Here is a 25357-nt window from a genome sequence, read left to right on the forward strand (position 1 = left end):
TAAGTACAAAGAAAAATATTATTTGACAATGCAGAATAGGATGGTCTGCACTTATTAATGTAATTTATGAACCCTTACCCTGTGTTATGTACCAGGTTTTTAACTTCATCAAAAAACAAAACAAAAATCAAACAAACAAAAACAACAAAAAAACCCCACAGCATTAACTTGAGAACACACCAGTTACTTAGAATGGTAGAATCACTAAGGCTGGAAAAGACCTCCAAGATATCTAGTTCAAACTTCCACATACTGCCCATATTGTCTCAGTAAACCATACCACTCAATACAATATGTAAACATTTCTTGGTGACTCAACCACCTCTGTGAGCAGCCCATTCCAGTGCCTGACAACTCATTTGGAGAAGAAATTCTTCCTAATATCCAACCTGAGCCTCCCCTGGTGCAACTTGCGGCCATTCACACTAGTCCTGTTCCTAAGTTAAGTGGGAAAAAAGGCTGGGTATCACCTAATCACAACCTCCTTTCAGATAGTTGTAGAGAGCTATATGGTTTTCCTTGAGTATTTGCATAGGAGGTAACCTGACAAAACATCACAGAGAGATGCCCTCATTTTCAAGAAACATAAGAAACATGATTTATAGACTGATTGGAAAAATCAGAGTTACAATGGAAGGTTTAATTTCTTTGTAGCCTTCATAAAAAAGTAATGTTGAATGCACCTTTCAAATAGACTTCCTATTCAAGATATTGAGTAGAATTCATTCACTCTAATTTGAACCCTGATATTTAGGATCAGACCCTTCTTGCCTTTGTCTTTAAGGAACAGAGCTTGCCAAGTAGCTTCAAAAGCAGTTTGATCCACCATTTGTCTTTAATTGGCTTGGTAGAACAGCACAGAAGGCCGTTAAATACTTGAATCAGTATACTAGAATAAGTAACATATCGCTAAAAAGATTTATCTGAAAAATTGCTCTTTAACAATATTCTTTTAATCATTCCAAGATAATATCTGGTAAATAAAATAACAGAATGGGGAAAAAACCACCAGTTTTTAAACACACCGAGATTATTTGACATATGTAAGAGGTTCAAAACTACTGACCTCATTCTTTTCTTCTAGACTGTGATATATTCCTACCAACCGTAGTCAATGTCAGATCAATGCTGTTTTATTCCCAAGCTTACATCATCATTATAACTAATCTTTGTTTCAGTTTCCATAAGCATCCTCTAAAGATCAGAGGGAAAAAATCTTGTAATAAAAAGGAAATTGATATATTGCATCAACGGTTAAAAAAAAAAAACAAACCACCAAAACACAAAGAACAGAATACTGGGAAAACCAATAGGTTGATAGACAGATGGCAGAGAGGAAGGAAGAGGGCAAAAATAACCAATGCAAGAAAAGATCTAATGATTTGTTTTGAATAATCTAAGCCATTTCTGCTGCAATGAGGAGGAAAAAACAACAGCCTTTTGTAGCTTCATTTCTGAAATCAAAACTGGAATTTCAGTTTATGAGTTACATCCTTAAACAGGGGTAAATACATATATATGCTGCACATCTATGTATAAGATGTGTTTATACTAGAGAAGAAACTTTATATATGCAAAATTCAGTTTATACGACTCCCCTTCTCTAAAATGAATGTGACAGTTATGAGTCCGTACGTTTCTAGGTAATGGATCAGGAACATAAAATGCAAACATTCACAACAAGAAGCTGTTTCTTGTTATATCCTCTTCCATCACTGTAGCCCCACTTAAGATACAGGAACAAGCTCTTGATTGAAAAAAAAAGGCTATGCTTAAAAGTAAGCAAGTGGCAGCACGTTTCCCATTCTAGAACTCAAATGTAGCTAGATATAGCTATTGCTCATTCCTCTGAAATAACAGTATTTCTGACTACACTGTTCAGATAAATTCTGCCAAAATAATTAGGATATTGCTTTGGTGTTTCATAGTTATAGTGATTATTTCCTTATACGTGCATTGTATATTCTGCATTATGTTTTGCTTAAGTTTCTCACAGCTTGTATTTTCCTGTTAAAACACTTAACATTTTCAGTTGAATCAGAGAATGAGGTTTACCACATTTTTTTATTTGAGCTATTTGTATGCATTTTCTTTTTATCTGTTCTCCTGGCATTTATCACCCATTTTTAATGACTACAGTGTCCAAGCAGTTCTAGCCAGATTCCAATCAACTTATTTAAAAAATAATAATAATAAATCCATTCCTCACAAATAAGTTTTCTGAAACCTTTAAAACGAGTTAGGATCTTGTTCTCTAAGACTATACTTAAACCTCCCTTGCCAGCTTTCCAACACTGTTGCTCAGGATTCTTTCCAATAGCAGTGGCTATGTAACAGATAAACTGTTTTCTGTTTTGTTCTCCCCACAAGCAGCAGAACAATTTTCTTTCCTAGCAAGCTTGTTCCCCACTATTTTTTATGTTCAAAATAAAAGGTTTTTATACATATATATACATATACATAGATAGATAGACAGATATCGATAGTATGTCTTAGATCAGAAGTATCATGGAAAAAAATCATGGGTACCATTGATTCATAAGAAAAATACTTAATAGAAAGCAGTGTAATTTATTTCCATCGATAAGAAATCCAGAAAGTTGTTTTCATCATGATTCCAAGAAGTAATCTGAAAGCACACAAAAGCTACCCTTGCATATTTGTAGAAGCATTATTTGTAGAAGCAATACAAAACACAAACACTGTGACTGGGGCTTCATCACCTCTGAATATCAGTTCAGCTAACGTGGCTGAATCAATCTGAAACGCCATTATTTGTGGCACACTGTAGGGGTCTGCAGAGTGCTATCATGCTGGCTTGCTTCACATCCACCTGCTAGGCAGCAGGAATATACAGCTAGCTAAATAACCTCTTCTCCTGTAAAGTGTTAGAGGCTGGTGTCCTGTCTTTGATCTATAGGCAATCACAGACATTAAAGTTGTAGTGTAGTTAGTATGCTCATCACTCAGCTAAATAAAAAGCCTGAAACAAAACAATTAAGCTTCTGTATGGAGTGAGATAACAACAATAATAAATATTACCATTAAGAACACTTCAACAAGAGGGCAAGAACTACTGGGGAGAAAGGTGGCACTTCCCAAACGACTAACTCTACACACAGGAGTGGGCACATGTGTAGGTTGGAACTGAAAATGAGGGCAAAACAGGAACTCAAGGAGAATGCTCCGAACATGAGAGAAGAAATCCAAAGCACGAAACCAAGGAGAAACAAAGTTCAACCTTAGAAGCACTGTGCTAAGAAACAGCACCAAGGAAATTATCTACTGCAAAGAGACAGAATAACTGACACATACTTCATAAAGAAACAAAAAACCACCACAAAAATCCCATTCTTTTTACTCCAAGCATCAGTTATTCAGAGCTGTGGATACTGCTTGTCTCTGAGATTCCCAGACCTACCTCACTCTGACACCAGCCCTAGGTACAGCTGGGGAAATGGGAGGGTGGAGCCTACCATACAATGCTGGTGGTAGCTATAAATCCCATTCCTTTAACTGATGATTGATGTACAAATCAGATATGCTTCTCCATCCCCTCCAAACATAGTCATCCTTCATTTCTCCCTAACAGGGGACTATTATTGGCAATATCTGACTTAAACAATGTTTTGTTGTGTTTCTTTAGTGTATGAATTGTCTCTATTTCTGCATTCTTACTTTGGAATAGATCCTAATCCTGACATGCATTACCCTGGCTATGAAGAAGTACCAGCACATTATCTGTGCACAGACGCTTATAGGAAGAAGAAACCTACTCCTGATTGCCTGTATTAGTCATGACATACAGCAACTGAGAAGTACATTTCAACTTTCCCTACCTAGTGCTGATAATAATAATAATAATGCTATCAGCATGGAAATTGTAGTGAATTTATTTCAAATTCCTCATCTTTTTCAGCAAGCTGTGCATAATAAAGCATGTATACAGAATTAGTTGCACATTTCTCAGTATAAGGTTCTTTTCCTCCTTATAAGCAGGCACGGAGGCACTTTCAACACTACCTTTCACTTGAGTATAGGTTGTTTTATTCTGCATTAGTCACAATCAGATAAATTGCTTAGGTTTCCCTTTAATAGGCTTCTCATACAAATCAATTTTCTAAAAATCATTTTCTGGCTGTGGGTTGCTCAGATGCAATTACGGTTTAGCACCTATATTTACTTCTCTGAATTTAGTAAGGTCCTGATTTTGAAAGGAATCTTATTTAAGAATTGGAAAGCTTGATGATTTTGACACTTAAAGCCAAATCACATACTACTTATATATGCCTCTGCTGAAGCTTTTCTTGTATCTTTTTAGAACTGAGCCCTTCAACAGAGTCAAAGCACATCCAGCAGGTCATCCATTCTGGAATTTGTTGCTTACCAGCTGAAAACCTCTATGCCTTTATGATGCTTGAGAACAACAGCACTCCAGTAAACTCAGGTTTACTTTTTCAGTGTTGCAAAGTAGGGAGGTCATAACTCACTACACAATACTATAGAACTGAAACCAGACTCATTTACTGAAAGAGCAACAAAAGCTCATTATAATTTACTGACTCTTACAATAAGTGGTATTCCAAAGCTTTATTCTTAGTGGCAGAAAATGAAAACTTTCCATCATCGCTACTGTGGTATTTCCAAATAGATATTCACACCAATCTATCTACAGCAATTAATGCTGTGAGATCCCTTGGTTTAATTTTTTCCCCCCGTCAGGACTTCTACCATCCTATTACCAAGAGAAAACAGGAATATGGGAATGGACAGTTTGGCTAATTCCAGTAGAAAACAAGGGCAATGCTGGTCAATTAGTAAGGCCGTGAGATGATCATATTTCTCTATAATGAAATATTACTTCAGAAATAAAACATAATGCAAGCTGAAGTGGAAAACAGAAGCTTTTGAATTGCTTCCTACTTTCTCTAACATATCCTAACATTTGCTGAAAACAATTTGGATATATATGAAAAAATAAGATGGAATTACAATAGCTACAAAGCCACTAAAGCTCTATTCCCACTGGAAACAACATAGTCATCACATTTCTTGTAATGTTCTCTATGAATGCAGCAGTATGTCAGTGGGTCAAATAGATTTCTGCTCTCCTTAATGTGGTAATTTTATGTGAAATGACTATTATAATCAGAACTAGCACTCTGATAAAAGAACTACCTACTTTTATCCAAAGGCAGCAGAAGAATCTGAATGGACTAGTCCACACCTGTGTAAGTAACTGCAAGTAAATTACTAATGCTACTGCATGTCTGGGGGCGAGCAAAAGGTGATGAGAAAAAGGCTTCCTTACCTTACACTCATTGGTGGCAACTTAGAAACAAATTACAATTTTTTTGGACAGCTTAAAGTATATCCTGACCCAGCCTGAAATTGTCCACCTGTAACATTGCATAAAACATCCTAAACTTAGTGCTATCACCTATTGTATTGAGTGCACATTTTATGTATTTGTGCATTATATATTTATGCATTAATGCACATCTTTAAAATTTTAATTGGGTAATAATTATTTAAATATAATATTTAGAATGATGGAAAGCAAAGAAATACATACATTTTGGTTAATTGGATAAATAGCACTAATTCAGTATTAACTTGGAAAGATAAAAATTGGAATGCCTTTATCGATTTCTTTTTTCTATAGTGCAAAATATGTATAACAATTATACTAGCAATTGTTTTTCACATAACCTGGCTACATCTACATTATTTTTACTGTAGTTACACCATGGTTAATACACAGATTAAACCGAAGAGATGCACTAATTTTTACTGAATGTTACCAGATCATATCTCTTTAATCAATATTTCTTCTCATGCATAATATACAGCCTAAACTCTGTCACCCACCCATGAAGCTAGTCACAGGGGTTCAAATAGTAGATACAAAGTGAATTCTGAGCCAGAAAATCATATTTAAACTACTAAAACAAGCACCCTGAGTTAACACGACACAAGGAGATCAGTTGTGTTATCTTGCGGTTTTTGCCAAGTCTAACACAAAACCTTTTATGGTTTTAGTAAGAATTTTGTCCATTATATGCAATAAGTATATCTGACCATCATCTGTTTTGGCATACGAACAACTAAGCTAAACTTGAAGCTGAGAACAAGCTAGTAACCAAAACACCACTGGGGAAGCAGAATTTGTTATAAAGTCAGCAAATATTTGCTCTAAGCTACAGTAACATTCAACAACATCCTGCATAGGAGGAATGAAGGAACGTATGAAAGGGGCTTGTGGAATGTAGTCATCGCAAAACACTTTATTTGATAGTACTGGAGACATGTCTTCCATGGTGCACCAAATGTGCTACTGCATGAATAAGCTCCATAGATCTATGTTCATGCAACAAATGTAAGATAAATGTTTGAAAGCAGTAACCTCAAAGGTTTGTGAGAGGAGTATCTTAATTCAGGACTTCCAGAAAGCCCTCACCCAAAATGGAATGTTTCCTTTGGCCTCTCATAAAGCAGCCTATCATAATTAGCCACTATTTTTTCGGAGAAAGAAAGTATTATTTATGGAGAGTCTGACATGAGCAAAGATGTTGCTGGATTGTTATCAGTAACTGCACTACGGGCATAAAGGCAGGATTATCGCTTCTTGGAGCAGAGCAGGTAAGTGTGCACACGTAAGAAAATAAGAAATAAGCTGAAGTCAATGGGAGCAATTTCCAAATGAAAACTGCATAAGCTACAATTGATACTACGAGCTATGATCCAGGATCGTCATTAAAAATAATAATAATAATAATAAAAATCAACATCAAAGTTCCAGGAAAGCAAAAAGTAAACAGAAAAAAATCAAAATCAAATCAGTCAGAAAGGTATTATGGCAACCTGAACCATCAGTGTAGCTAATTACAGCAACTAGAATTCGATGCAGTCACAGAAAATAAAGCAATTGTGCTTCTTGGCACGTATTACTCACAGTTGTGCTATGCATACAATAAACAAAAAACTGACTCTATCACAGAGCACTATTACAAAAGCCAAAAACAAAAACTGGAGAATATGTATTTCAGGTAAAATTTCTTCCTTCACTACTAATTGTCTCCTGATTTCTTTGACACACTTAGTGCTAGAACATATAGATTCACATGTTACTGACTTCAGTGGATTGTTATGCAACACAGACTTTAAAGAAAGTGCCTTCAAGACAAGGCTGCATAAAGATGCATGATACAAGCAACTCAATAAGTAGTATTTCATTAAGATCTCTGCAGCCCCCTTATTTGCATGTGTTACTGTTACTTCTGCTCTTGCAGAAGAATTGGGACACTCATGAAGTAAGCTGTTATTTGCTTCCTCTGATGGTCATCCTCCCATTTCCACCCACTGCTGCATGCAGCTCAAATTCTACCCTGAGATGTAAAGTGGAGTAATACACAAAAAAAAATATATATATATAAAATTGATAGAGGAATGCCAGGTTATTGTTCTGACTGGAGAAGGTCTGGTTAAGCAGCACAGTATAAATTAGCCAGATGAGATACCAAGGAAAGCAAGAGTAAGTGAGATAACATGCCAGACAGAAAATTCAGATGCAGCAGCATGACAGGCACTAGTCTCATGTTACTACAAAATGACATCATCTGAAGTTTTAATTTTCTTTCAGAGACATTCAGAAAAATAGCTGTAAAAATACGCATTTTGTCACATACAATTGGTGATGCTGTGCACATCTGCACAGTACTGTTCTCTGCAGGTTTGTCAATACATTTGCATTTAGACTTGTCAGCCAGCTATGAATCCTACTTTAATATGCAAAGCAATTGAGGTACGATGGAGAGAGAAGTATAAGAATGAATGCATGAGTACCTTTCCAGAATTCCACTGAGTACAGGATATATTTATTCTATGAAGTTATTTTGACAAAATTATTTTTTTCTTTACACAACAGTTATATCCCACATGATTTGCTTTTCCAACAGAAAGCACTTCAGCCAATTAATGTATTTTAGTTAACAGCTTCATCTATAGGATCTGCAACTGTAAATAGCCCCCAGAACAACTACGTATAAGTTTTGTTACTATTTTTTAATGCTTATTCACATATTTTAGACAGCATAGCAAATTAGAAAATAACCAACAGAATAGCGTGGAGTGACTGTGCACCACCACCAATGCACACGCTGAAAATAAGTTTCCCCATTCCTTGATAGCTTTCTCAAAGAAAATAAAACAGACCTCCTCCCACACCCTGAAAAAGCATCACAAACAGCCACCGTTTAGTCAGATTTCTTTGCTGAATATCTACTAAGCTTGTTTGTATAAATCACACATTGAATTAAGTGAAAATTTTGTAACTCTGGTAACCAAAATTTGAGTACATATCTCAATCATGCACCTTGTTACTGACTTGCTTTTAAATAAATGCTTTACACTTCCGAGTATCCCAGAACACTATGAGAGCTGCACAGATACTGAACAGTCAACCCTGTTCCATTGATTAAAATTCAAATCATCACCCAAGTGAGGAAGGACATCAGGCTTCTTCCTGAGAAGACACGCTCCCCTTTGGATTTTATGCATTAGAGAGAAATGGCGGAGAAGATTCCAGGGAGACATGGGGGGCACAGTGCTAAAATGATAGCCAGAAGTCAACAGGAATTTCTACAATTCTGCCACAAGTGATCAATAGGTATGTAGTTTAATTTGTACCTAAAACCCATTTGGGTGCCATTTTCAAGGAAAGATGTCTACACTGCAGTAAATGTCAAATGCATTTTGGTGATTCTTTTCAACCCAAGAATGAGATCCTGTGTAAATGTTCATAAGCACAAGAAAAATAAGATTGAGTTGTTCTGAACTTTCTCCTTGTATTTAGCGAGTCCACTGTGCTCTAACCCATGAGCTTAGTTACAATTACATAAATGAAATCTTTAATTGCAGTGATAAGCTTCCAGTGCAAGGACTATTCCACTGTTCTGATCACTGTATTTTCCTGCAGCACCTCTTGCAGCTGTTGCTTTGATGGTGCACAACAGATTGCCCTGCCCAACCCTCCCCCGCTTGCACAGTGAGGAATGGTGCAATGCACATATTCCCCTCCTGTATAGATTCAGCACGGCAGGAGGAACTGATGGCTGCTTCAAGAGACTGCAGGAAGCAGAACACACTTTTGGCCTCTGAAAAGAGTAGCTGCTGGTTGAACAATACAGCCTTTGGGAACACTTGAGATGCTGACAAACATTTAATTGCTTCCAGGTACTTCCCACCTCGCTTATCATTGTCTTCAAATGCTTGTACAGAGTGAGAGGATGGAAAGACAAGAGGAACTTGTGCTTCACCCTCATTATATTCTGCAAATCACTGTGCTTTAGTTTGCTGTAGAGGTATCCAAATTTCATTTATCTGTTCTCTTACCCTAAATGGAAAAATATTTTCCAGCTATCTAACAATGAAAATAATTTCTTCTTTAGAAACCTTTGTTTAAACAGGTTTGAAACCATCCTTTTCCCTCTCCTATCCATAAGCATGTGCTTGTTTCTTGCTTCATTGGGGAAACTGTTTCTAACAGTTAACTGTGCAGTCTTGCAGATGCGAATGCTTTTGCTTAAATGCAAAGTTAGTGATGTGTACCTAAAAAATGAATTTCCTGCCTCAAAAACAAAGCAAAACAAAAAACCCAAAAACAGTGCAGAAAGGCATTTGTTGCAAAAAATGGTTGTTAAATACAAATAAGTGCTACCAAAGTGCAAGTTTTAGATGCACCCACAAAACACTGTGCTTCCTTTCTCTGTAGAAGCTTGGCAGACTGAGCTCCTCCAGACAACTGGGTACTACTAGGCAAAGAAGGTCAGTGTTGAAACAAGGAAGATACCAGCTGAAAAGCTTTTGATCTTTTTCAAACAGCTTATCTCTTTGCCCTACCACTGGTACATGAGTAGACATAAAATAGGGTGCAGTCTCAAACTCGCATTGAGCTTCTTATTGCAATGGCTTCAAACAGATTAGGATCAGATCCTGAATCAGCTACCTTTAACCTATCTGCAATGCTATACAAGTTCAGCTCAACTTATTTAAATAGTTCCTTCATTTGCTTCCCCTGGTACATATACACTGAACACTAAGATGTCATTAATGCTGGCACATCTAAACATAATTCATTACTAAGTCCCATTTCTCAACTGGACAGCTCTACATTTCCTGTGGTCATCTAATTAATGGGTATCTATTAGACCCATCTGCAAATCTTACCAGGTAATACTTTCACAAAACTAAATTGAGCTTGCCACAGCAGAAACACGTACCTTGGGGTACAATTAACTATATAGAGACATACTTTATCCAAAGCCTTAGGCACAATCAATAATGAGTTTTTTTACTGAGATGTTATGGGGTTATAAGCACAAGATGATAGGCTTAAATTACTTAAGTTTTGATGACCTTATTCTATTTGGATCCTAACTCTCAGCAAATATGGAGCTAGACAAAATTTTATTACACAATAAAATCCTTTACCAATTCTAAAATTAAAAACTCAACAGCCTAAAATATAAAGCACTATCTTGTCTGTGTAAAAATTTAATAGCTACAGTATTAATGAAACAATGTGAGGGCCAACTAATATATTCTCTGTCCTTCATTCCTCCATACACACAGGATTGTTCTTTGATTTGAGACGTTATTTTAAGCAAAAAAATAAAAGCACACATTCTGACTGGTTGAATAATGTAAAGCCACAGCTCCATCCCCAATTGGCACGATCAGTTGGCCTTTCTTTTCTCTCACAACAGTACATACTCAGAAGAAAACATCCACAACCGCAGCTAACCTCACCTGCCTTGGCTGATAACACATGGGATGTCAATTGCCCACAAAGAGACTCTAGACAGCTCTCAGACTAAATAAGAGTGGTTCTTTATAAGTCAACAGAACAAGGTAGAGAACAGATTCAAGCATCCAGAGCTCTGCTCACACTGCACTTCCCCTACAACCCATGGAGTCATTTCCAACTCTTCCACCACCTCTTACTTTCCTGGAGACATTTATTCAAGTGGACTATGGGAATTTTTAATAGAAGAGACTTCAACTGCACTGGCATGCCAGCAAAACTGTTCTTCATCCATTTAACACTGAAAAGGTCACGAGTAAATTGTTCCTATATTTAAACAGTTTTGTTGCAACCACAAAGAAATCGCATTGGAATATACAATTTATCACCCAATAAGTTTGGAACCAAACTATTATAAGTTAAAGCCCAAAGGGAATTCTCTTGCAAGACCATCACAAGGGGAAAAAGCCTAAAAAGAAAACTTATTTCAAATCTAATTTCAAAATTTACATTGTACATGCCCTTTCCAAGGTTACACAGCAAGACGCGTGAAAGCAGGAAATACAGCCTGGAGCACAAAGAAAAATGATTGGTACGTACATTAAGTGAACAGGCTATGAAACCAATTAGCAAATGTGCATTATGATGCATTAGGATGCATGCAGTACAGGAAGAAGACAGAACTGACTGTGTATAGACTCAAGCTGATGAACATACACAGCTTCATCTGGGCATCTGGCTTTATTACAGTGTTATTAGCTGTGGCCTGCCAGATGCAATGGCTTGTTTGCTGTATTTCCAGTGCAAAGGAAGTAACTAAGGGTTCCAATGGCATTAGTACTAATACAGACCTAGAAAAAAGAAATGCCTTTCAATTCTGTGTGTCCTTATCTAGAACCACAAACAAAGGAATACTTATTTATGAAAATCCCCAGTCCACCCCAGATGTGTAAATTTAAGTTAGTTTACTTTTGCATCCTCATCCAAGTATTAGAACAAATTAAGGTGTTCCTCTACAATAACACACCATTTGTTTTCAGTTGTTCCAGGGCTTTGAGGTTATATAGGGTAACAAGATCCTTCAACCAGATTAACAGGTTAACTACCATTAACTCTCAAACTTGACATAGAGCTACAGACCTAATTGAGTCAAAAACAACTAAACCCTTAAGGATTTTGCCAGGTTTAGACGGTCTCTGGGTAAGAGATAATACTACTGCTCACACTACCCCTATTTCCTTCACAGGAATAATTATGCTTACTCATGCCCTAAGATATCCCCTTTACAAGCAGACCCTTGAGATCATAAGTAGCTGAGCATAAAATTGAGCAGCCTAGAGGCTCCACTAATTATGGCAAGGGATCCACCTCAACCACTGCCATCCTCAGAATTAAAAGAACTTCATACTGCTGCTAGAATATAATTCAACCCCACTTAGCCACTGCTAAGAATTGAAGACTATGTAAAGTGGTTTTATAGGTTTTTTTTTATGTAGAATCAGAATGCTGCAATATTTATTGCCACCTGCAACACAAGCCTTACGAAGCACAGTTCATTCAGTGATGGCTATAATTCAGAATTTTTTTAACTGAGATACTCAGGCTCATTTCTTATACTTTCTATCTAAGCAGCAACAACACCAAACTTATTTCGCAGATTGTATGAGATATAAACAAAATTATTTAATATAAATTTGAGGGAAAGATTCCACACTGAAACAACTTTATTTTATTGACGCGTGCTTATTTTTCTGTACCATGTCTACATATTGTCTCATCGTTTTTATCTCATTTCAAAAAGTCAACAAAACGATTTGATCTCAGTATCTGTTGAGGGAAGAAAACAATAGGAAGCTGAAATATTTTACTATCTCCAGCATTTCCACAAGTACTCTCTTTGATAAAAGATTATGGGGTAAATTAAATATTTACAGTTCTATATGGACCAAAAAACATTTTAACAAGAGCTATTTATTCCCTTGGTTAATATCTACGTGGCAGATACTAACTTTACGTTGGAGCTCGTCTTCAGGATTTATTTGCCAATCATAAAAGCTGGCTTGTCAGTGTTAATATGGTTATGCTACGTATACACAGTACTTGCAAGAAAATTTATGCCATTCATTACCTATAATGCTGCGGTTTCAAAGCTTAGCAGCTTGTACAGTGCAGCAAAAACACCAGCAGTATGGAAGCGAGAGATAAATGCATACAGGCAAGGAAGGAAAAGATGCTTTGAGACTAACACATACTGGAATTAGAGCCAGGAGAGATGGGTTCCCTTCCCAGGCTCTCTTTATCTTCTTGTGTTACCTTGGAAAAAGGATGTCACCTCTCCAATTGTCAGAAGTTAAAAATAAGCCTAATTCACATCTAAGTGAAAGCACCTCTGAGCCACAGCCAGAAGAAACTTGAAGTGTCAGCAAGGCAGCTCTATTACACAGGTCCTAGTGCAACTTAAAGCTGTTCCTAGAGACCTCAGCTGTTTGTCCTTGCCTGAGGGCACCTGATACCACATCCTCTTCCAGCAAAGCAGCTAACTTTCCCCTGCTGCTTTGCCAGGAAGTGGAACAAAACAGACTCGGATTATCTGCAAATCAGATACACTAGCAAGAAAATCCCTTCAGGGGTGCTTTCTGCAGAACCAGTTTACATTTATTTATTTAGATTTTTGGCACCGTAAGAGTCACACAGACAGGTTAGCACTTGGACTATGACTTTAACCTACGCCTAAAACATACTGAGGTGATTGTTCAGTTCACATGATGACAGTCAAGAAAATTAAGTGTGTTTAGGCACACTTGTTGAAAACATCTTAAAGGCTTTGTAAAATTCACCCATGCCTCATTTGAAAAGTCAACAGGTTCAGAAATGCGTATAAATTAACAGGGGAGAAAACCAGATACTCCTGGCCATCAAGAGCAGCCACAGAGATGCGGCTTCAAGTGCGAGCTCACCTCTGTAGTAGCTGTAGCTCCTGTGTCTGAGGCGCATTCTGCCGGGGGCTAGTCAACTACCCTCGCTAGGACCATAGCGACACTGACATCAGTATGGAGGTACAGCAAATGGCGTTTATTGCAGCACAATAGCTTCTTAAGTACACTAAATTGGTTCGTCTACACCCCTTAAGCGTTCGTCAAAAGCGTGCGTCCAATTTACATAACAGAGCAGGGCAGGTCCTGCCACGTCACAACCCGTGTCCTTGCTAACGCCTATTACAACACACCTGCATCCACACTGGCTTCCTACAGGCCGAGCCAGAGCACAACAGCAAGCTGAGCCGAGCTGATCCTTTGAATATTATGGAGTTCTTGTAGAGAACAGTGGGGATCCACAGCGCAATGACTAATCCCTGTGAAAGGCTAAACTTGAGTGATTCATTCAGCTCTGAGATTCAGACATGAGTATTCTTAAAAACTCTTCTGAATTTAGCTTTTTATTTAGTGAGGTCAGTCAACTTTTGCACAGCAGAGGGAGAGTAAAAACTTAAATTTGATTTAAAGTCAGGCAGTTTCATAGCATTGCAGTAGATCACATCTGCCAACATTCGAAAGCTGCTTTATGGGGAGAAGAACAGAGATAGACCTTTCATTGAAATGGTCCATTGAACTCTATTAAAATAAATTAGTTTAAGAAGTTTTGTACTATGAGAGCTTTCTGGTACATCAAACAGAATTGTTTCAGTGTGTTTTTTTTGTTTGTTTGTTTTAAATTGCACCCAAAATATAATTCCTAAAGAGAATTAGTTGATAAATATTTATATATATAATATTTTTTTATACTATGCCTTTACTAGGCTAGTCCTTGTCAATTACCTATTTAACTTCTCCTTATGATAACATCTGAAGTAGGTTTGAAGCAATTTTGGTAGCTGGTACACTTTTGAAGTTCGAATTGAAGAGCATAACCACGTAGTAGGATTACTTACATCACTGGCTAGGCATTTTCAGTCCTCATTTTCCTTTATATGTAAGGGTAATTTAATTATCTTAGTAATATCATTAGTACTTTAAACAAGACAAGACTACGGTGTTCTACACTGTTCCCAGTCAAGCATTTTGTTGGGGAGCAACAGTAGAACAAGGGGCAACAGGCAGAAACTGAAATGCAGGAAGTTCCAAACTAGTGCAAGGAAGAAATTCTTCACTGTCAGAGCAACGGAACACTGGAACAGGCTGCCCAGAGAGGTTGCAGTCTCTCCTCTGGAGATACACAAAGCCTGCCTGGATGCCTACCTGTGTGACCTGCTCTAGGGAACGTGCTTTAGCTGAGGGGCTTGGACTTGATGATCTCTAGAGGTCCCTTCCAACCTTTTTCATTCTGCAACATTTCTTGAATGCCTTGTGGAAATTTGAAGTCCATTACTAACAGAGGTACATATAGTCCATAAAAAAGGAAAACTCATTTCCAGATGCAATACTCTTAGTGCTTATTTCTCAGTATCCTAGCAAGCATTTTTGTTCAAATACACACATGAAGTGAAGAATATAACCTGAAAGGTGGTGCTTGGAACCAGCACCAGCAATGGAACACAGCAGAGGACTTACCCTCTACTGGATGTGGTATGAGTGTGTCATATTCACCTGTCTTTCAGAAAGTGTAATACTCTCTCTCTACAATCTCTGGTCATTCTGTCCAAAAAGAATCACTGTACACTCATGGCTATTTCTGTTTTTCATTTGAGCTTCATCAGTCTGTGACAGATGTCAATTCCAGCACTTCTTTTTTTGCCTTTAGGGTTCCCTCTTGGATCACAAGATAAGAGAGAATAACCCACAACCCTGGGAGGAGATGAAATTCTTTTGCAATTTAAGGACCATCAAGAAATTCTGATATTCTCAGCAGGCTTGGGAATAGTCTGTTCTGATGAAAGAGTTCCCTAAGAAGTGACCACACAACTTGAAAATAACACAACAATCTGAATGCTTGAAAATGCTAGCATACACTAGCCAACAGACAAGCCACATAGTTTTTATTTGAACCACTTTCTTTTGAATTGCCTCCCAGCATCCCACACCGTTACCAGAGTAACCTGTTCAGAAATCCAAAGGTCCGCAGGCTCTAAAATGGAAATCATCCTACAGAACATAGTCAGGGCAGTCTTCACAGTGCAAAAAACTGTGATAAATCTATCTTCAATGACGGAAGCTTCAGAGGAAGTCAGCACATAAAAACTATGTTCTTCATAGTTAACCAGGTGCTCTTAAAGAAACAAGACACAGAGCTTCCTCCAAAATGTAAAGGAGGAACAACTGATCTTACCTTATAAACACACAGTACTAAATGGAAAGCTTGAAGAAAATGGCAGTTGCAATAAGGAATGAACACAATACTTGGTCTCGCAGTAATTGCATTTTTTCTGGTGAGGGAAGGAGTAAAACAAAGAAATAAACACATGCTAGCTAGCTGAAATTATTAGCAGGTAAGATGGTGTGGTTACATCCTATAAGTGATTGTGAAATAGCTTTGAATAAGTCTTCCAGGGGAGCAATGATTTTTTTATACCTCAGCTTCCACAGCAGTCGATATGATAGCTTACCTTTTATGGCACTGTGCCTGCTGTGGCTCAGCCACAGAAGTATTCAAGCTTATCTTTTCTCCAAGGGTGATTTTTATATCGTGGCTTAGAATGTTAAATAAAATGCTTTATTCAGTTGAGACTTCACATGCAAGTACACTTTCTGTAGACGTGCTTGTATGCCACAGCTGACATTGAAACTTTTACATTTAGTCAGTGAGGAGTAAAATGTAAAAAAAACCTATATATATACGCACACATCTGACAGCGACACAAGGTTCTATGCTGCTTGCTGCCCAAAAGAAATGTTTTTAGCATGTAAACAAGCTGATATTTAAAGCTACTTCCAAACAATATTAATGGCACATTACTGAAAAACATCCCAAAATGACTTCGTCCTTCATGCAGCGTCCTTCATGCAGTTCAGTGACAAAACAACTGCCAGTAAAGATTTTAACAACACATATGCTCAGACTGTGCTAGTTTCTGTTAGATTTGGCTATTGATGCAACAGGTCACGATGTAATTTAGAAGCAATTAAAAGGTAATGAATGTGCTGAACTGAAACCTCTGCCTGGGAGGCTTTTTCTGTGTACAGGGGAAAGCAGATAGATTTGTGTCCTTCAGTAATTTCCGCTGGTGAAATGGCAAACCAAAATGCTTCTGAAATGGCCCTCAGATGTCTGAAGGACAGCCTGTTTTTGTGAGTGCAAGCACTGCCGAAGCGCTGTGGTACACCAGCTTAAGCTCCTAAACTAAAGGCAAATTAAGACAGTAACTACCAAGTATTCTCTCTCTATAATGAGGATTTCGGGAAAATGAAAACTGATATTATCCTTTGGATATTACTCTGTGCGCACATACTGTTGCATAGCTTCCTGTAGGATTAATTTCCTATTAAACAAAGTAGAAATTATCTGTATAGTTAATGACGGTGTATGTCAAACACTGATTAAAACAATTACATCCTATTTAGCCACAGGTCTACAGAGTGGTTTATTCACATTTGAATGATTTACTCGAAATCACATTTCATGGTTATGCTTTCATTAAAATCACTGGTCCATGTTCCTCAGAGCACATTGTTGATTTGCCATGTTTGGTCAATTAGGCGCAGAAATAGCACGCTTATCTTTCCACACCTTCTAATTCAGGCACACACCTTTATTACTTGCTTAGCCATTTGAGAACTGCTATTGGAACTGATGGATTAGCTGGCTTTGGACCTCTTCTGGCCAGGAGCTACTGAAGTCAGTCAGCATTTTGAGTATCAAAACTAAGCTTCAAGGAAGCAGTAAAAACTATTTTCTTATCACTCACGCACATTTATTTTAACATGACTGAATTTCCTGCCTAGTCTCATGATAATTTTCCTGCCTAGGAACAACTAAAGAACAAGAGAATTCAAGGGAAAGCACCTGCCTTTACAGAACACACAAAAAGCAATATTCTCAGGTGAGCCAGAGCTTATTTTAGCTGTTCTTGGAATTACTGACATTATATAAAATAGACCTAATTAGAATATTCATTGCGATATGGCCCATGTTATGGCATGTGAGTTGTTCACAGGTAGATTTCTTGTGATGTATTACGCACTTGTAAAATAGCTTAGGAAAGCTGGACAACTGAAGAGCTGTGCTCATTTTGCTGTTTATAACACATGATCTCACAGAGCAGGGCAGAGTCCAGGCCACATGCAAGATGGCAGCAATGCTGCCAGCAGCACTGGGGGCAGCTGAAAGCCTACTGCAGCCTGGGCCTCAGCAGGGCCCAGGAGATAGAGGGGGCTAGTGAGAGTACATCCAGTGTCAGCACCTAGTAGTGACAAGCTTCTCCAGCAAGAAGTATCTTTGTGTGTTAATAGTAATAAATCTTTGTCAGAGACAAGTAATAGGTATTAAACACTCATGACCAAATATACTCCATGCTTATAATTAAGAAAGAAATGCTCTTAAAATAGCTACTTCTGAATGGAAGCATTTTTAAAATAACACAATATGACAGCCTACAAACCTAACAAATGCTTACCATTTTGGAAATAAAATTAAAAGCCCACCAGCTCATCCTTCAAAAGCAGATATCAAAATCATTACAGTTCAATACTTACTGGTTTTGCGGAAAATGGGTAAGAAAAAGAAACACATTCTTCATTCTGGAATATTTTTTGTGCTTTCAAAGGTCATGAAAGCATAAAAAGCTGTGCATGTTTTGTATGCTTTATGTTTTCTAAACATACAAAACATTTAATATTCTGTTGAACACAGCATTGACACTTGAATGAGACAGTTACAAGAGAATATTTAATAGCCCATAATAAATTGAGACTTGCTATGCTAATTTTGTGTGCCTATAAAACAATCTTATCACGAAACCTTCACTATTCAGTATATGCTACGGGATTCATTTAAACTGCTTATTCAAAATATATTCTATATCACACACACAAATCCTTTATGAGCCAAGAAACACTGAGGTACTCTCATAAAAAACAGCTTGAGAAGAATTCACTGAAGCTCCTTCCAAGTTAACATATTTTTCTGATATTAATAAAGATGGCAAGATAAAGCTTAAAGAGGAAAAATCTGTACAAGGCTACTGTCATTCAGAGCTATGAATTCTGTCTCAACTGCTATTTCCAGTATTTCCTAGGCTAAGAGGGAAAAAAAAAACAAATGCCTGGGGGTGGATTCCTAGCTTGCATTTAGCGAAACTGTGAATTATTTCACATGGCAGAGGATAACTGCACATGACCCCATTTAATGTGATAAGACACTTTTTTTTTTTTTTTAAAAAAAGCAATTTATTTCCACCGCTCATAGAAACACAGTGAAATCCTATTAGAAAAAGTGTATCAGGGCTATGTGTAGTAGACAGTTTACAAATACAGGTATCCTGGCTCGACAGTAAAGGTTAGCTCTGTTACTTAGGAATACTGAGCAGTCGGCACAGCAGCCACCAACTCTCTAGGATGGAAATTTTAGTAAGAACACAGTCTGTTACAAATTAAATTGCTATTTTGACAGGACATGCTTTCATGTTTTCAAGAGAAGAAGAAAACAGAGAAACCAGGAATGAACAAGTGACAGTGATTGACTTCATAGAGGCATTTCCAGAATATGATAAACATGATAAAGAACAACCACACTATGCCTCAAATATGCATCCAGAAGAAGTTATGCAATCTGATCAGAATCAGAGATCATGCATGAACTTTAATCCTGCCAGTGTAGCAATCAACACTGCAATAAACTGATACACTTAAAAAATTATTCCGCAAGAAATGGAAATAAGCAAAGGAACTGGCTAAGTGTGTCTGAAAAGCCTCTAACAAACTCCTGATCACAGGTTCTGCAGCAGTGACCTAAACTTTGCATAAGTTAAGTAGGTAGTATTAAGACTTTCCAAATACAGTGAAACTGCTGAAGCAGCTCAAACCAGGGGGGATATGACATGACACAAATGAGACAGCTGAGTATGGAGCTGAGAAGTCAGCTCGGTCAAACAAGCTGCCAAACAACTGGAGCTCATACCTGCATCTTTGCACATACCTCTTCCCAAGCCCTGCTCCAAATATTGAATAATTGTTCGTCTATGCTGCATTGACTGAATTCTGAACTACACAGCTTCCCATTCCCCAGCCCAATATTCACCATTCCTTATTCCAAGCAACAAATTGTACAATTATGCAAGTAAGCCTGAAGGATGTAAATACTTGAAAGCGCCCGGTTTTTGATATTAAGCTCCATTCTTTTTCCTGGAAAGTTTCCTCACCATATTTGATAGCGAGTAACAATCTGGAAATGCCATTTAAGAAGCATCAAGTATGGGGAGCAAACTTCACCATATCTGATTTTGTCATCCTAGCATGACACACTGTCTGAGCAGGCCCATTGATATGCATTTCGACAACACATCTGTAGACTGAATCAGAATAAGTTTCTGAAAATGACCCTGGAGGAAAGAGTAGCAGTAGCAATAAAGAGATGTAGACCTTTATAAATGGAAATAACAGAAGGAATAATTAGCATAGTGATCTTGTTAACTTCAGAGCACGCTGGCCTCTTTCGTTAAGAGTGGAAAGAATAATTGCATTTTTACAAACCTATAGATTAAATAAAAATAGCTCTAATTTACAGAAAGGCAAAAAATGGGTCCTTGAAGTTTTATAAGTCTCCAGTATTAAAGCTGCATAATGTGTGCCTCTTGCTGCAGACATTCAAAGTGATCCTTTTTCATCTGTGCCTCTGTGTATACTGCAGGTCTGATCTAAAAGCCACTGAAGTATGAGTCTTTCCACCAACTTCTGCAGGCTTTGAATCAGACCATACATTATCACCGCACAAAGCAAAATAGAACAGACATTCTGGACAAAGAGTAACAAGCGAGTGATGAAGCAAAGTGAAATAGCCAAAGGGATTAATATAACAATTCCACAAACAAATATGCTGTAAATTAGTGCTGCCGATGAAATCACTTTGGGTGAATTTTCTTGAATTCAAAAACATTCTGCAAACTCTTTTAAAGGACACCCATAGCCCTATTTTTGAGTATGCATATAATTCACAAGGATCCTACCTGAAGAGTTAAATGCGTGCCAAGGTTAAATTAAACATGCAGTTGTGCACTTTGCCTCGGATTCAATAGGGTTCTTAAAATGCATTTACTCTAAGTGCATTGATTTCATATGTTTGAAGTTAAGAGCAGGTATAACACACACTGGATCAGCAGTTGGTAATCCATTTTACTGGGGCCTCACAAATACCTTCTCTTCCCTTTGACATGCAAACCTGCTTCTTGTACCATTCCCCAACCCATTTTTTTTTTCCAGTCTCCCAGTTCACCTGTCTGCAGTTTCTCTACTTGCAGATCTTTCTGGTTATTCTCATCCTCTCATTCCCCCTGCACAGCATTCACACTCTCTCCTGCAGAGAGTGGGAGTGCCTCTAGGGCCTCACCTTGTCAGCCATGTGCCTCTCACTGCCTGGGAGCAAGTGTATTTGAGCAGAGTTCAGGAGCTCAAGATTTTGCCAGTTTCAAACAGATGGGGAACATTAAAGCATCTATAAATATACATATCTTATATCTAAGCCCAGAGCCCCCAGTACAGAAGGGATAAAGAGCTGCTAGAGCAAGTAGAGAGAATAGCCATGAAAATAATCAAAAGGCATCTCTCCTATGAAGGAAGGCTGATGGAGCTGGGCTTTTTCAGCATGGAAAATAGAAGGCTAGAGGGAGACCTCATTGAAGCCTTCCATTACTTGAAGGGAGCTTATAAGCAAGCAGGGAATTGATTTTTTACAGTCCAGATGTGGTAGGACAATGGGGAATGGCCTTAGACTAAAAGAAAGGAGATTTAGGTTAGACATTAGGAAAAAATGTTTTCTGAGAGGGTGGTGAGGCACTGGCACAGGCTACCCAGAGAGGTGATGAATACCCCACCCCTGAAGGCATTCAAGTCAGTTTGAATGGGATCCTGGGCAGTCTGATCTAATGGTTGGCAACACTACCCACAGCAGAGAGGTTGAAACTAGGCTCCCTTCAACCTGAGCCATTCTATGTTCCTGTGATATAATGGACTTGTCTCAACAATTAATTCAGTTAATTTGCTAGACATGAAAAAGCAAAAAAAACTTATGAAAGATGTAAATCAATACCAAGAATTGCTTATTTATTTATGTGAAATGCAGCATTCACAGAAGTTATGATGATATGCTTCAGTAACAAATTAATTATCATATGATAACCTGCATACCACTCCAGTAGCTTCAGATGGGTGGTGAAAAGTATTTTCCATGCATATCAAAATTCAGAGCAGCATTTTCCTTCTGTCAAAGCTGGGGCTCTACTTAAAGAATTTAAATCCTTTACTATACTGGGATGCCAATACCCTCAATATGCCATTCCCTTCAGAAGTCAAGAGTTCACATCTCCCTTCTGATTTAACAATAACAAATGAAGAAATTGTTCTGTACTTCAGATACAAGTCCAAAAGCAGTTTCTGTGCTGATACTTGATCCTGCTTTCAAAATAAATCTATACAAGATAAACTCCTTTTTTTCCCAGGTCTTTTATCTGTTTAGTAAGGGTCACCGTTTCCTGCCTTAGCAGTGTACATCAAACCGTACAACTTTTCAGAGAGGATTATTTCTAGCACATTACTTCCTAGAGCATAACTGCTCTGTAATATCCCTTAACAATCAATTAAGCCTGAAACAAAGTCTGATATAGAGTTAATGGCTTCAAATCTTTCCTCAAATCTTTTGGGTGAACAAGTACCTTAAAACTCATTTATAGGCTAGGGACATTTGAAAAGCCACAGTAATGGCAATATTTAATATTAGATCTTAAGAGTAATGCTAACTTGAATAGCACTGTTCTTCTGGCATCCTGATTTTTGTTCATTGAATGGATTAATAAATGTCAGGGACACATTTAATAAGATTTACATTAAGCTATTTTAAAAGCTTTTCTGTCATTCAAACCGTACTCATGAAAAAATGTATCAGAATTCTGCTTTGCTATTGTATGATACTAACATATCGAGAAAAAAAAACAAAGTAGCAAGGGGATTGGAAAAGTCTGTAACAACTTAAAACCTTGACAGAAACACTTAGTATATTATTGGATTTTTTTGCATGTAAACAGTTCTCTTCCAGACAGACTTCTCAGGGCAAGAAAATTTTCATACACAAATATTTTCAGATATGAGCTTAAAATTCCCACTACTTTCAAAATACCTGCATCCACACATCATGCAAACAGAACAGGAATATCACTACATGCCCTGCAGCTACATGCATTCCCCATGGACTTCAACAAGTGTATTTTCTGAGTTCAAAAGAAAGTCTGAAATACTGGGGATATATGTAACAGGAATTCCAACTATTTTCAAAGCCTGGTACAAGTTCAAAAGAATGTACATCGCCTGCAGATGGCAGCATATTATCACATTGTCCCAAAGGGAAAGTCATTCTTTGGATTTTATGCTTGATAGTGAAGATATTGGCGGCGGAATCAAAAGCCTTATTTACAACACAGGAGAACCAAATCTCAAAAGCTTTCATTTTGTTCATTATCAGAAGAGCATGGATTTTAATTATTATTTAATATTGAACTACTGCATTTCTAAGCAATTAAATGGTTTAATATCATTCCTTATTCTCACAAAAGTGACACTACACCTGACTATTCAGGCAGGCAGGCAACAGGAAGCATCATGAAGAAACCTATGCATTTTACCATACTCTTGGTATTCCTTGAAAGAACAACAATCAAGATATGTTTTTTTTCCTAGAAGACAGGCTTACAGTAACTAGGACATACTGAGTGCACACAGATTTTGTGCACTTGCTGAGCAGTATACGTCTAACTTTCACAAGTGGGTTAGACCCGCAGACATAAGGTTCAGATACTGAGGAGTGGAAGAAAACACACTTTTCTCAACATTTTACTCCAGTTGGCAAAGTCTTAAATCTTAGTGTGAAATACTTAAAAAAACCAACAAACAAACACCATTTCCAAAGCAAGCTTCAATTTACAATGAACTTCAAACTTTGCATGGAACTCCTTAAACGGAATCCATGTCATTCTCACTGATTTTGAAAGGAGAAAACACTGCAAACCTAGCAATGCAAAGTTTTCACAAAGAGAAAGCAAGAAATGCACAAAAGCTACTTGTCTCAACTTTGCACCTCCTTTCACCAGTAACACTCCCCATTCAGCACAGCTCACCCCACAAGGAAACATCTGAGCAATCACTACTTAGAAAGACTTGTAGAAGTCAGCATCTAGTATTTCACTACAAAATTGAAGAGAAAAGGAAGTAAAGAGGTTGGGTGTCTCTGTGAGCTCTCTAAAATGCAATCATGTTACATAAAACATAAAACATATTCTTTTCAAGGAGATAGGAGCATATGCCTGTTTTCAGAAATTGCAGAGAACCTTTGTCATTCTATTTCATTATCCCACGTTAGATTCAACAGCTCACTTTCAATTTTTCACTTTCAACTTAAAGCCTTAAACTAGTTACTTTTACTCCATTTCCAAGGGTAATGTGGATTTTTCTTTAGCCTCTTTCCACTATTCCTGTCCAAGTTCCCTAATAAATACATTTAGTCCAATTACTCTCCCTTAGCAATTTCCAGTTCTTTCAGGTAATGCTTACTGTTAGATGACAGACATATTTGAGACATTTCTTTTGCTCTCCCCTAATTTCTCCTCAGAGCAGTCAACTCCATCCTCTGATTTGCATTCTTCTGAAACTGCCTCTATTTGCATTTTAAAGCACAACACTGGACATGATAACCTTTCTTACTTCAGATGAGGAAATATTCATCTTGGGACATACCAGTTAGTTGGCAAGTAAACATAATTCATTGCAATAGTGACTTGTCTTATAGGAAAAGATAACTCCTAAACCAAGTTAACCAGATTGAATGAAAATCCTTTAAAGGATAAAGTGGCATAGTTTCCACAAAACTGAGTCTGTCAAAGGCATTAGTAAGAGCAAAAAGTTAACTTGGCCAGTAGGTAAGATAAGTTAGAATTGTATAATGCAAGAAGGTGTATTTTACAAAACTTCTGCTCTATCTGACACTGTGCTTGAAGTTCTTGGCCTGAAGGAGCCATGGTACCCGAGGGAAAACTCGCTACTGAATTATGTGAACACAGACATAGATAAGGACTGCCTCAGACTATTCCCATTAGTCTGAAAAATAAACCTACAGTAGTACCTCTGTCCAGCAGATACTTTTTCTTGTTCTCTTTCTAGTTTCTGTTTACAGCATGGTGACGATACCATACATTCATTTCACAGTGGTTCTAAAAAGGCAAAAAGACTTCTGAAGCTTTCAGGATTGCTGTTCAATAAAAAAAGACTGAGGGTTCACTGCGTACAGTTAGGGAGAGAAAATGTTGAAGATTTGCTCCCTCTGAAAGTTTCCCAGTATCATACTGAATAAGACAGATGCATCAAAGATTAATTGCTAAAGAGCACAGCACTACAAAGGCCTCTGCAACTTGTTCCCTATTCTTAA

General features: G+C 37.6%; 1 long non-coding RNA gene across 1 annotated transcript in view; it reads right to left on the minus strand.

The window, feature by feature from the left end:
* Positions 1-13858, minus strand: part of LOC140255263 (uncharacterized) — a 56569-nt gene extending 42711 nt beyond the window's left edge. Inside the window, exon 1 of the long non-coding RNA XR_011904444.1 lies at positions 13762-13858. This is a non-coding gene — a long non-coding RNA (uncharacterized lncRNA). The remainder of the gene's footprint in view (positions 1-13761) is intronic.
* Between the last annotated feature and the right edge of the window lie 11499 nt (positions 13859-25357).

The sequence above is a fragment of the Excalfactoria chinensis genome, chromosome 8, assembly GCF_039878825.1.
Source record: "Excalfactoria chinensis isolate bCotChi1 chromosome 8, bCotChi1.hap2, whole genome shotgun sequence".
NCBI lineage: Eukaryota > Metazoa > Chordata > Aves > Galliformes > Phasianidae > Excalfactoria > Excalfactoria chinensis.